The following is a 14,480-nucleotide window of genomic DNA, read 5'->3' as shown; positions in this document are numbered from 1 at the left end:
GTTGTTGTTCAATAATAAAATTATTCCTCAAAAATACAACTTGCCTAATAATTCTGCACTCCCTGTATATATGCACACCAAACTCCAAATAACCACAAGCCTTAAGGAACTGGAGAAAACATAACATAAGCAGCTTCCAGTTCTCAGATGAGCCGAAGCTGGTCCCTGCTGATTGGCTTGTTGAGAAAGCAGCTGGAGTGAAACCTCCCTTCAATAAAAGATCACTAACTCCCCACTAGCAGATATGGGGGACTGTAGATCACATGCCAAGACAACACTGTTCTTCCAATGGAGATGCCTGTATCAGCTTTGATCCTGTATGGGCTGACAGTAGTGCCTTGCAAAACACGGTAGGGGAGAGGGAGCAGCTTACACAGAACCTGAGGAGATGGTAATTATCCAGAACAGCACGGGAGCACTGAATGGCGCATCATTACAGCAGCCTGTAACAAAACGCTTGAAAAGGTGCAATTGATACACCCTGTCCCGTGTTGACCAACGCCACAACGTGTGAAAAGCAAGTTACCATCAGCACTGGGTGCAACACATTCAAATGTATAATAAGGTTTTGCTGTTCCTAAATTCAGTGATCACATTACAGTTACTAATAAAACAATTATGGTCTTACTGGCGTGACCCAAGAGTCTGTCCTCAGCATGTTCAGTGTTACATGGGATAATAACAGTAACAACAGGGTTTCAAGGATGTTGGAGCAGGGGCAAGGAAAGAGTGCAAAAATAGTGTAGTGCTTAAAAGAGACATCTGGTGAAATATTTCACAACTCAGTTAATTAACAAGATGATTCAATATAAGAAAAAATTACCATCCCAGAGGGATTTTACATGGAAAAATCTAAAAAATGAAATGCCTAACCATGAAATGATTGCCAGAAATCCAAGTTTCTTACAAAATTGAGAGTTCATTGAACTATCTCGCAAATCTGTAAATAAATTAATTAATTAAATGTTAATTTCCATATTTAACGGTTAATTTGCATCTTACTTGCTGCCATTTTTTTATTGTTCAAAAATGTATTGTTTTTCGGGGGGGGGGGATCACACTGATGATGCAGAAGTCTCCAAGACTCACAAAAAACTGCCTGCATCAAATATGATACTCAAAGAATTAAGGGGTTAACAAATATGAAATAACAGCATTACGGCCAAAAACCAATAAAAGCCCCTCAGAGGAAAGGTTCTGCAGTGAAAATCCCTACATGGGCTCAGGGATAATTTTTAAAAGTCTAGTGAACTGTTAGCAAAGACAGTGTATCACTCCAACTACAAATGCACTGAGAGTTAAAAATGGTAAATGGCCTGTATTTGTATAGCGCTTTACTAGTCCCTAAGGACCCCAAAGCGCTTTACACGTTCAGTCATCCACCCATTCACACACACCTAAAATTCTAATATGCAAAGAAGAGAAAAACATATAACATAGATCCACAAAAGCTGCTGCCTTCTGAGCTCATCTAAGATAGACTGGGATGAAGCTCTGGAAAATCCAGTGCTCTAACCAATCAAAATTCGAATACTTTGGGGAAATCACGGAGGCTGTGGGCTAAAGAGCACAGGGACAAAAATCAACACCTGTGACAGAGTAGGCATGTGTTATTACAGTATGGTAAAGGAGCACATTTGTGGATATACAAGTCTTTTAAATGTTTAGGTGATTGAATGCTTAAGCGTGGATGATAAATGATGATGATGTATGTACGCTATGAAAGCCGAGAACAGTTCTGAAGGAATGTCTTTAATATTAATTTCCCAGAAAAAGTGAGAACAGTTGACTAGATCCATATTCGACACAGTGAAAAACAAACACAAAATGATGCACAAAAAAAAGTATCATAATGGGCTTTTGTGTGGGGAAAAAAGATAAACATTACAGCTCGTTGTCTCATAAGACTTTCATTTAAAACACCACGGCAGAGTCAGACAGCTGTATCTCCTCCTGTCATCTCCTTTTTCCTAAGTGCACAGTGACAACGCAATCTTAATGCTCTTATTTTAGGCTTTTATGTATGTGGTGTGAACATAATGATATACTAGGTGACTTTTTCCTCTCATCCATCTACTGCTAAAAAGCCAAGATCCATATACTGTCACGTCCTTGTTGTTCTCAACTCCACTTTCATTTTACTCGATCACAATGTTTTTTATCTCCACTCCTGTCAGCCATACAGTAGATACCCTAAAACAGCTCTTTTAAATTCTTTCCCTTCTTTTTATACCATAATCAGAGAAATATTTCAATATACACTAAATTTCCCTCAATTCAGGGCTAACCTGTGATTTTTCTTTCTTTCACGCTCAGATTCTGTGACGCTAAACAAATTTAACTCCCTCATAATCTGAACTGATTGCTTCCTTCCCAAATTTTCATGTCAGTCATAAAACGCCTGTATTGTCACCAGGCTCTTTCTCCACTTGGCCTTCATGCGCCGCGATGAGCTTGGTAACGCTGTCCCAGCAGAGGCCCGAGTGTATATCAGACAACATAAACACAGACAGCTGTGTCACAGGGCAGCCGATAGCCTGTAGAGACTCATTCATCTCCTTTTGTCTCTGTCTCTGTTAGGATACAGTCATGCTACTCTGCCTGCACTTGACTGTCTATTCTGTTTGAAAGATTAAAACACAACATTTAGCAGCTCCTCTCCGACACTTTGCATCCCAACCATTCACCTCAACGAGTCCTGCCTCCCATCTTTCCTCGCCCTCCCTGTCTCTCCTCCCCCTCCATCATCTTTCATTCTGTTCCACTCCGACTTCAGGGCAGTATTCCAGGCATAAATACCAACAACAAGGATTTGTCACAGAGCTGCCATTAAATTGCTGTTTTGTTTGTTTTACATGGCATGGTTTATTTCCAGGGGAGAACGCATTTCAATATGGTAAATGCTACTGGCTTAGATATGAATCCCCAGTGTTTTCACTACAATGAATAAAAAGCTTCAGTCTTCTCCGTAGGGAAATTTCAACTTCTAAATTCCTTCATAATGGTTTCACACTTACACAATAAAGAATCAATACAAGGATTAGTAGCAATAGACCAGAACAGTATTATTGTGGATTGTTGGGTTTACAACCAACTCTTTTAGCCATCTCCTTCACTGTGTTCACATCCGTACGGATGGCAGCACCTGTAAAACAACTGGCTGAGCTAAATCGTCTCCTCTTCCCTCTCCTCTTCTCCAGCCTGTTTTCTTCAGTTCTGCCCGACTGCCTTGGCTGATTTAATGACCACACGTAGTTGGACCAGGAGAGAGGCTGGTGCAGAAATTGGAAAAGTGGGAAACATGCAATGGCTATAATCATAGGGAATGTGGTGTAGTTATTAAAACTGAAAGTCAAAAGGCCGGAAACCTTTCATCTGTGAGCTTTGTGCTGAAAGCTGTCATATGGAGAGCGCTGTGTTTAATATACATGTGCACTGTACATAGATGACAATTTAAAAAAATCTGTTAAACTCAATTCTGACTTCTAGAAATCTATTAATTCAAAATAAACAAACATACCAATAACTAGTACCAACTCAGCCATCACTTCTTTGTCACTCAAGAGCAGGTACACAGCCTGTTCAGATGCTTTTACACCTGATAATTAACAGCAGCCCTTTCCCAATGGTTCCACTCACAATTTCCACAGATTAGCTGAGCTGCAGCAATTATGCCAACACCACAGAACAAAATGACTTGCCTCATTTTAATATCTATCACTTTTCCACACTCTTCATTATCTTCCCACTTTTTCCTCTTACGCAAGTTTACCTTTCTTAAACTTTACAGTACTACAGCTTTTTCTTGTCTTTATCCTCTGCTCTGCTTCCTGCCTGAGACCTCATACAACAGTCCAGTACAGCCACCATATCTGCAATTCATTCCTCTATCCCTCATATTGGGTTTCATTTGAGGCTGTCAGTCAAGGCGTCTGTCAGATATGGACTCTCCGTTTCACTATTTTTTTCTCCTATTTTTGAACTTAAAGAATGACAGTGACTCAGAAAGGGCAACTGTCAAATGCGTGCTTTCCCCACATAATGCATGAAACACTGAAATAGTTTCTCTTCAGTTTATCACACGCAGAATATAAAACATGAGATTCTTTGAACAGAAGGTCACGTTCTAACAATCGTTTTAAAGGCTTATGAAACAAGCAAATATAGTTTTTATGGTATATTTTAACATTATAACCAAAGTCACAATAGCATAACAATTATATTTGCACTTACAGTATTAAGCCAGAATATGGGATTACCAAGGCCAAAATGATCTTGCAGTGGATTACAATAAAAGTAGTGACACTCTTTCAGTTCTCAGAGGCACAAAAATCTTGGTGACTGTTTAATTAATTAATCCCGATTAAAATTGCAGCTGCTGGTTACAATGTTTAATCTGAATTATACTGTTTAAGGCAAAAAGATATTACTATATTAGCCTTGATCGCAAGTGATTCATTACTGCTTTGGTAAGAAGCTTGCTCACATAAATAAATACATGAAAACACATATAAAGTGGATTTCTGTCCACTTTATCAGGTTTACAGTTTGAAAAGAACTTGATTGGGCTACTCTTTCCTCATAGTCACATATTTCACTTTGCTAGAGGCAAGCATATAAAGATGTCATTCAGCTTCATAACAACCTCAAGTACACAGGCGCTACTATGCAAAGCTGCAGCATCACCTATTTATGAAGCAAATCCACACACACGCATATATATATATAAAAGTTCTAAGTAAGCGTTGCGTCGCAGCGGTGTTCAGGTGACACATGAATAAGTAAGTGGGCACCGGGGCGCTTCCCAGCAGGCACCTCTAGAGTCGCCAGGGCTACCTGAGATAACACCGTACACCTGACACCTCTGCGCAAGAATGCACCCTACCTCACATGTACGGACTCTTTAGTTACTCTGACAAAATAACGTAACAAGAAGATACAGCAGCAACAGTTGGACGGAGGCATTCCAGAAAACGACCCAACTTGAATGAAGTGCAGGTGCTGGTTAATGTCCAACATTTCTGTAAAATTTGACCACATTAAAACATTAATTGCATCACCAGGCAAGTAGTTCCAAAACTCTTCTTTGTGCGGAAATTGAAAACGCACTGCCTCACCAAATGCCGAAGTCAGAGACATATGTGAGCATAAAAAAGTCGCAAATTGCGGCACATGGTGAGTGAAGTGCTAGAGCAGATCACGCAAAACATTATTGATTATGTGGAAAGCTCTCCCCTGTTGCAGTCATCACTCCATTTCTGCTTTGTGTCCACAAACTCATAACTGTGTGATCATGTCATTATCATATTGTCCTACCTTCCTCGTCCGTGTCCGTCGCTGGCTGGGCGCCTTTAGACTCGATTGCCTGTCCTGCTGTGATGCGTTACCAAGTATCTGCTCCCCTCTCCCTCTCTCCTTTCTCCCCTCTCCCTCTCTCTCTCCGTGTCTCTCCCGTTAGCTTTACTCTATCACCACCAACGCCCCGGTGATTGCAAATTTCAAATCTCAGTGTTCAAAATTGCCACTGCAAACCCACCAAGCGCAGCATAAATCATCTCTTCTCCGAAGCTCCCATAATGTCCAGCGTTATACCCACTGCTCCATAGCCAGGGTAGCACTCCAACAGGCACCATAACTTTTAAATATTTTTTCTTTCACATTTTTTCACCTGCTTTTCGCATAAGCCCTCGAGCACAAATCCTTTCCCATATGTCACCACATGATTTGCATATTATGCTTTTATTGGGGCATTGACTGACTGCAGCTTCTTTTGCAAAAGCAAGCATACAGGAATGGCCCGGCTGCTGCGTTTAGGTCAATGGAAAAATGTAAAACAGATATTTTGAAAATCATCTGCGCGCTTCACCAAAGCAGAATGAATTTGGTGCGATTACACAGATCTGTTTATGAGCTTCTACATAAGCTCATGAGCTGATATATCGCACAGATTAAATTTGATATCAGTTAATCACAGAGCTCATTGATAAGAGGCGAATAGTCAGTGCGATACCACCACCTAGTGTACATTATAGGAATTACACGTATTACATATTATAAGAATTGTCGAAATAAGGCAACCTGTGACACCTACATGAGAAAATTATTGGGTTTCTCTCTTTAGTATTATAGAGGGGTTTTTTTTTTTACCCTAAAATTATAATTCCACGAATTATAACTGTAATATCAAAGATTTGTTTTTAAATGAAAATTTTAATGCAATCTCCTTCTCTCACAGTTTTATTACATTATACTAACTTACTCTCACATTTTTAATTAGTTTGTCTGTACAACACTTTGAATGGATTTTGCTATGTAACGTAAATAGATGTCTTTGATCATTTTCTTTAACTTTCTTGGAAGATCTGCAACTGAAACTGTGAGAAATATGTGATGTGTTTCAGCTTTTCTGAAATCAGCACAGCAAAGAAGGACTCATCCAGGCTGGAGAAACTGATCAGGAGGGCTAGCTCTGTGGTCGGCATGAAGCTGGACACTCTGGTGACAGTGGCAGAGAAAAGGACATTAAAGAAACTGATGGACATTATGGACAATGCCAGGCATCCTCTGCACACGGCCATTAACAACCAGAAGAGTCTGTTCAGTGACAGGTTGCTTCTCCCAAAGACAAGAACTAACAGACTTAAAAACTCCTTTGTCCCACACGCCATCAGACTGTTTAACTCCTCTCTGGAGGGGAGAGGGAGGGGAAACAGGAGGACAAAGGAGGGAACAACTAAGGTGTAGTGCCTCTTCACCTCACTGTGCAATACCTTTTGTGCAATACTTTTGTAAATAGTCAACGGTGCAATAGACTCAATACTTGAAATGTGCAATTCACTTGTATTTTTATTTTTATTCCTATTTATTATATTTATCCCCTTCGTATATTTTATTTATATTGTCTCTGTATTTATATATATGTGTGTGTGTATAACTCTGTAACTTCTGTCGGTGCTGTGCTTTTTTGGAAATCGAATTTCCCAGAGGAACCCACCCGAGGGATTAATAAAGTTCTATCTTATCTTATCTTATCTTATCTTATCTTATCTTATCTTATCTTAAATCAGTAACACTAGCAGGTGCCTGCCAAAAAGAAGCTGAAACTTGGTTCTGCTAATATATGCCATATGAATATGGCATATATTAGCGTATATTAGCCAAGGGCAAGAATAACCCCTTTATTACCAGGCCGGTGATATATAGAACACTTGCCTCCATCAAGAGACTGCAGAATTCACTGCAACATGTGACTACACAAGGGCTATAGATCACACTGTACCTGTGCAAATATAGGACTGTATTAAACTTTTGAACTACCCCTCATTTTTTTTATATTTTGCTTCCAAGGAGCCAGATTTTCTAATACATTTTTAAAGTGGTCTTCAGCAATAGTTCTCCAGGCTTTGTGAAGTTTTTTTTACCTCACCATTTTCAGGTCAAGTGTATTTATTAAGACACTTAACACTGCCTGAGTCATTCAAGCACAAAAAGGGTACCTAATGCAATGGATGAACACAGCAAAGAACCAATTTTAAATTGTATCTTTAGGCACCTTGTTACTATCGGCCTCTCTGGAATTTCTGTTTTTATTTTATTTTTTTTCCCATTTCTTTAGCTGAATAGAAAATTCGACAGCCATAAAATTCCCAGATTCCCAGAGAACTATTAGCCAGAAAACTTGGCATATTTTGACATGGATTGCAGTGTAGATTTTAAAAAAAATCTGAGGAAACTTGATGGGTGGAAGACAAAATAAGAAGTGGCAGGTGAAAGAAACTGTCTACATCAAAGACTTGTAATGTGACCTCAGATCAAATGAAATGTTGATTCCACTCTCAGTGGAAGAGTGACCATCATATAGCCATTCCTAACAAATGGAAACAGAGACAAAAGGCTCAGGTATGCCAAAATACACAAAAACTAGACTGAAAATCAGTGGCATCACTCTTATGGAGTGGACTGGAGAAGTCAGCAGAGACACACGGCCAGTGCAGTGAAAGCCTACCTGGACAGTAAACAAACAATGGAACTCCCTCAGTCATGAATTGGCCTCCTCAGTGGCGGGACATCGACATTACTGAAGCAGTGTGGGATCATCTGGACAGAGAACAGAACAAAAGGCAGCCAACATCCAAAGAAGAGCTTTGTGCGTCCTTCAGGAAGCCTGGAGGACTATTCCTGAAGACTACTTGAGAGAGTTCAGGCTGTGTTTAAAAACAAAGGTGGTCCTACCAAATTTCCCCTTTTAATCTCTTTAGAATTGAAAAGTCTTTGCCATATTTTTGGACAATAGCATCTACAATACTGCACTGTGCCGACATGACAAGACTATCATAACAGTGCCTCCGGTTGTGTGTGCAGGTGTTTTATTTTGAACTTTAGATTATTGAGGATCAAATGCCTCAGGATAGATATCAAATAAATAAAACTTTCTTATTTGTGTCCTACCAAAAGGAAACACACATGAAAACCAGTCTGGGAGTGATTTAGAGTTTGCTTGTTTGTGTTCAGGTAAATATGCTGCTGTTCTGAGGATATTTGTTTTTCTTTTAAAATACAAGTGATACAGGCATGGAGCCTAAAAACAGAAACATACAGTTTCAACTATTTTCTAACTAGGATTCAGTGATATTTTGCTGCTCTCTAGTGACCATTTTGCAAACTACACTTAAAGTAAATGTTCTGCTGTTTCAATTTGACTGCCACAAAAATCAAAATTATTATTTTTTATCATTATCATCATCATTATTATTATTATTGTTATTGTTATTATTATTGAACAGGCAGTCTCAACATTTGTAATATGCCTTTTTAAGCTTTCCCATCACGTTCTTGTCTAACAAATATCTGACCAAGATAACACTTATCAAGACACTGATGCTAATGAAAACACATGCTAATGCTTTCCAGTTACACTTTTATTTTATGATCAATATTGCTAACGTGGTTAACACAGGCCAAGAAAACCCGAGTCACTGCGTCAAGTATGAGCCAAGGAAGAAATAAAAATCCAATATTCTTACAAAAACAAATCCTTGCCAGAATGATAACACGCTTACCTTTAACACATTTTCAGAAACAGGAACTGTTGTAACCTGAAGGCATTTCAAGTATTAGCAGCATGTCCTTTCTATGGCAGCCATTTTTATTTGTCATACCAAGACTATCACAGTTGAACAAATAAAATTGATGATGGCTGTTAGTTTGTGTTACATTCCAAGTTAGCCATGTTAGTGGAAACGCACACTTCTAAGGTATAACCGGAATGACACCATTGTAAACAATACAAGAGGCTTAGAGTGCAGTTTAAACTGTGTGTAGCATTCTCTGAATGAACAAGTTGTAGCATATACCTAGAGCAAAACAAGACATTAAAATAAGATAAGATAAGATAAGATAACCTTTATTAGTCCCACACGTGGGAAATTTGTTTTGTCACAGCAGGAAGTGGACAGTGCAAAAGTTATGAGGCAAAAATTAGAATACAATAAGAATAAATACAGTACACAGCTGTACAGAATAGAATAAAATAAAATACTATATACAGTAGAATAAAATAAAATAAATATACAATAAGATAAAAATAGAATACAAATACTATATACAACTGAGTAAAAATACAACGATGACAGAAAGGATTATTGCACTTAGTATTATTGCATATGTATGGATGTGTGTGCTTGATCAGTTAAAGTCTTTATTATGGAGTCTGACAGCAGTGGGGAGGAAAGACCTGCGAAATCTCTCCGTCCCACACCGTGGGTGCCGCAGTCTCCCACTGAAGGAGCTGCTCAGTGCTGTCACAGTCTGCTGCATGGGGTGGGAGATGTTGTCCATCAGGGATGACAGCTTAGCCGCCGTTCTCCTGTCACTCACCACCTCCACTGGGTCCAGAGGGCATCCTAGAACAGAGCTGGCCCTTCGGATCACCCTGTTCAGTCTCTTCCTGTCCCCAGCAGAGATGCTGCCGCCCCAGCAGACCACGCCATAAAAGATAGCAGAAGCCACAACAGAGTCATAGAAGGTCTTCAGGAGTGGGCCCTCCACTCCAAACGACCTGAGTCTCCGCAGCAGGTACAGCCTGCTCTGCCCTTTCCTGTAGAGGGCGTCTGAGTTATGAGTCCAGTCCAGTCTATTGTTCAGATGAACACCAAGGTACCTGTAGCTGTCCACAGTCTCAATGTCCATACCTTGGATGTTCAGTGGTTGCAGTGGAGAATGCTTGTGCCTGCGGAAGTCTACCAGTTCCTTGGTTTTACTGGCGTTGATCTGGAGGTAGTTCAGCTGGCACCAGTCCACAAAGTCTTGGGTCAGACCTCTGTACTCCTTGTCGTCCCCATCAGTGATGAGGCCGACTATTGCAGAGTCATCAGAGAACTTCTGCAGGAAGCACTGGGTGGAATTGTGGGAGAAGTCTGCAGTGTAGATGGTGAAGAGGAACGGAGCCAGAACCGTTCCCTGTGGGGCCCCCGTACTGCAGACGACCCTGTCCGACACACAGCCCTGAGTCCTCACATACTGTGGTCGGTCGGTGAGGTAGTCCAGGATCCAGGTAGTGAGGTGATGGTCCACTCCAGAGTTCACCAGCTTGTCCTTTAGAACCGAGGGAAGAATAGTGTTGAAGGCACTGGAGAAATCAAAGAACATGATTCTCACAGTGCTTCCAGCGGTCTCCAGGTGAGCGAGGGAACGATGTAGGAGGTGAATGACGGCATCATCCGCTCCAATGCCAGGCTGGTAGGCAAACTGAAGTGGGTCCAGTGATGAGCTTATTAGGCGCCGAAGCTGAGCCAGGACCAACCGCTCCAGGGTCTTCATCAGGTGGGATGTCAGAGCCACCGGCCTGTAGCTGTTGAGGTCCTTGGGGCGTGAAGTCTTTGGCACTGGTACAACACAGGAGGTTTTCCAGAGCTGTGGGACTCTTCCCAACCTCAGGCTCAGGTTGAAGAGGTGCTCCATAAACTATGAGTATGTCCATAAAGTAAAAACATACAGCAAAAGAGTAGTTTTAAACACAGGTGTTACTAATGACATTAACAGAGTTTAGCCACAAAGCTTTAATTAACGTGATTACAGTTTTTGCTCGTTGCTTGAACACTATAAACCCATGCTTAGACTAAAGTAACACAACTTGAAGCTTTTGTTACCATACCCCAAACACATGTACCCATACCTTAAACAAAAGTGCTGCTTTGCACTCTGGTTGCAATTATGCAACACACTTACTCCTTTATGCAACACACATGGTCCTGCATACTACACTCTATTTCATACATAAGACACTTCGTTCAAAAATGAAATTTCAGGGTGCCATTTGGAAAACACATGTATCCAAAATACAAAACACATCGGGTAATTGCAACCACTCAAATATACACCTGAAGGCACTTACTTGCAAAACTGAACACCAATTAGCCAGCCACAAAAAGCCCTCAGTTTAGCCAATTCAAGAACTTTGCAAGCATGGATGGAGGGAGAGCAAGAGGAAGAGGAGGAGGAGGTCAAAGAGGCCATGCACGGACCCATATTTCTGATGATATAAGAGCAACTTTGGTGGACCATGTCATCAACCACGGCCTGACTATGAGGGAAGCTGGGCAGAGAGTCCACCCACATCTAAGCCGCTTCACAGTGGCATCTGTAATAAGAAAATTCCGACTAGAAAACAGGTCTGTCTTCATCTCACTGCCTTCTACTCTACTCAGATGGTTTTCATAGTACTGTTCTACAGTTACCATATCAAGTGTACAGGGTATTGCAGGGTGCTAATGCTCCTTTTGCAGCCAAAGTGGTAGTTTCTGTGAAACATACCATGATTACTTATATTGAAGTACAGTGTTGTACAGTGGATGATACAGTATATACAGTGAAGTACTGTAAGAAAAATAAGCAAACCGATGACAATATGTGGTTGTATTTCTCTAGAATGACTCGAAGACCTTCTGGGGGAGGACGCCAACGCCTGTTCACACAACGGCAGGAACTTGCTGTTGTGGACCTAGTGAGGGCAGACAATGCCATCCGTCTCCACCAGCTACGACGGAAAATACTTGCAGACAGGTGAGTGTTCAGCAACATAGACCATGTGAGCATCACCACCATCAGACGCATCTTGGGTAAACACAGCATCACCATGAAGCAGCTCTACAGAGTCCCATTCGAGAGGAACAGTGACAGGGTCAAAGGACTTCGAGCTGAATATGTACGGGTACGTGTAACTGTCCCTTACATTTACAATAGAGTATTGGTGAAGTCCAGTAGCAGCTGAATATGTACCATATCAGTACCACATGGATCCATTCTGAGAGCTACACAGGTACCTGTGTGATGGGGTGAGGGTGCTGTATGTGTAGCACTGTAGTACAGTGATATGTTCCCCTTTTTTTCAGAGAATCTTGGCCATGGATGGAGCTGCACAGCCTCATGAATACATTTTCATTGATGAAGCTGGATTCGACCTGAGCAAAACAAGACGACGGGGTCGTAATGTAATTGGCCAAAGGGCAATTGTGCACGTCCCAGGGCAGCGCGGGGGAAACATCACATTATGTGCCGCCATATGCCTTCGAGGGCTTCTGCACCATCATGCAATACTAGGTCCATACAATAGCCAACACATACTCACATTTCTAGATGCTCTCCATGATATAGTTGTACAGAACAGACCAGATCAGCCCAGGTTTGTGGTGATATGGGATAATGTCAGTTTCCATCGGGCTGCTCTGGTCCAGGCCTGGTTCTCCAACCAAAGTCAACTTGAAGTGGTATGCTTGCCCCCTTACTCACCATTTTTAAACCCTATAGAGGAATTTTTTTCGGCTTGGAGATGGCGTGTATATGACCGCCAACTACATGCCTGCATGCCTCTTCTGCAGGCAATGGAACAGGCCTGCGGCGACATTCAGGTGACAGCAATCCATGGATGGTTTTGACATGGAAGAGGATATTTTCCCCGGTGCCCAGCGGGAGAAGACATTGCTTGCGATGTTGATGAGGTCCTGTGGCCAGACCCCAACAGACGGCGGGATCCATGAGCCCACGTATGCACAATTGTCATGATTTTTTGTTTACAGTATAGTGTTTTTTCTATTACTGTATTATGGGGGTTTTTTTGTTTAGGTTTTTTTTGCTTTATCTGAATTCATGGTACTGCAATGTACAATATTGAGTAGGTCTATTTGCTTTTTTGGTTGTTTGCAAATGTGTCTCCTGAAAATATGCCTTCTGAATGAACAATGGAAATCAAAGACTGCAGTGCTTTATATAAAGTAGACTAGTGTGTTCCTCCTGCTCTGTAAGTGTTTGCATATGATGCAAGTATGTGTCATTTTGTCAACAGAGTTACATTTTGACAAAGGAATGTTAGGTTTTGATAGCAGAGTTTAGGTTTTGAGAGTAGAGTTTCAATTTGGTGCAGATGTGAATGGTATATTTCCCAGTGTTGTGTCATGTTTACTTGTGTTTAGGGTTTTGGCACAATGAGCAAAGTTTTGCAAAATGTGTTCAGGCAACGGGCAAAAACTGTAATAGCAACTGTGTTTCCATGCTATGCTAATATGCGCATTAGACAAGGTGGGCGATTACTATTCTTGTAAAATTAAACAAATGTGTTGCTTACTTTAATATGTATAATGCTTTATTGGGCCACACTTGCATTGTTCTTATTTAGTTTTAGAAGCTAGATCACACCTCGATTACCACTTTATGAAACTATTACTTGGAGGTATCCATGCTGTATTTTGGTGTTTTGACAGTGGGGATAGATTCATTTACTCATGTTACACTCATTTTTATTAGAGCTACATCGGCCTTTAAATTATTAGCATTCAGCTCAAAATGAAAAGATTTAGGCTGAACCTGCAGAAACAGTTGATCGTTTTTCACATAGTTCAGGGGGAAGCACTTGTATCCTGACATCGAGCGGTTGCGCCTTTATATGTCGACAGAGAGAGGTCCTTCTGTATTTTGAAGAATGTGGTAGTTTGCTAATTACTTCCCAGCTGTCATCTGGAAGAAGCTGGTGCCAAAATGGGCAGGAGGGTGCAGACAGCTCAGTCTATCATACGCTGGTATTTCCAAGGCAGCTTCCCTTGGCAGTCATGAACACCTAGACAATTGCTGGGCTGCAGGTTAATGCGCAGCCCTGTTAGTAGGGGTTACCTAACACCTTTGGAAGGACTTACAGCAAGGCCATGCCAAGCAGCTCTGGGTTCAGTATTGCCGCTACTGTCCCATCATTCTTCTTTGCCAAAGGTGTGTTTTCTGTCTACTCCACAGAGAGGCTGATGCACATTAGAAGCACAGCTGCTCTTGTCAGCTACATACAGGATGAAAGCTTACCTTAGGATGCCATTGCAGTATCTGTGATGGAAAGATATGATACAAAGGATCAACGACAAAGAATGGATGTCGCCTCTGTGAGTTATAACATGTTTTTAGAGAGAAGGCTGAAGGGGGATTGCTCCGGGCTAGCCAGTCAG

At 41.2% G+C, this 14,480-nt stretch overlaps 1 protein-coding gene across 1 annotated transcript in view; it reads right to left on the bottom strand.

The window, feature by feature from the left end:
• The window catches only part of cdh23 (cadherin-related 23), a 195,916-nt gene extending 190,556 nt beyond the window's left edge, over nucleotides 1-5,360 (bottom strand). The window contains exon 1 of the mRNA XM_085297424.1: nucleotides 5,317-5,360. The gene's annotated coding sequence lies outside the window, so the exon portion shown is untranslated. The remainder of the gene's footprint in view (nucleotides 1-5,316) is intronic.
• Nucleotides 5,361-14,480: the final 9,120 nt, after the last annotated feature.

This window comes from Mchenga conophoros, linkage group LG13, assembly GCF_057382185.1.
Source record: "Mchenga conophoros isolate Kocher_MC1m ecotype Shallow Benthic linkage group LG13, M_conophoros_male_GT1.1, whole genome shotgun sequence".
NCBI classification, from domain to species: Eukaryota; Metazoa; Chordata; class Actinopteri; order Cichliformes; family Cichlidae; genus Mchenga; species Mchenga conophoros.
This window is presented reverse-complemented; position numbering and strand designations above follow the sequence as displayed.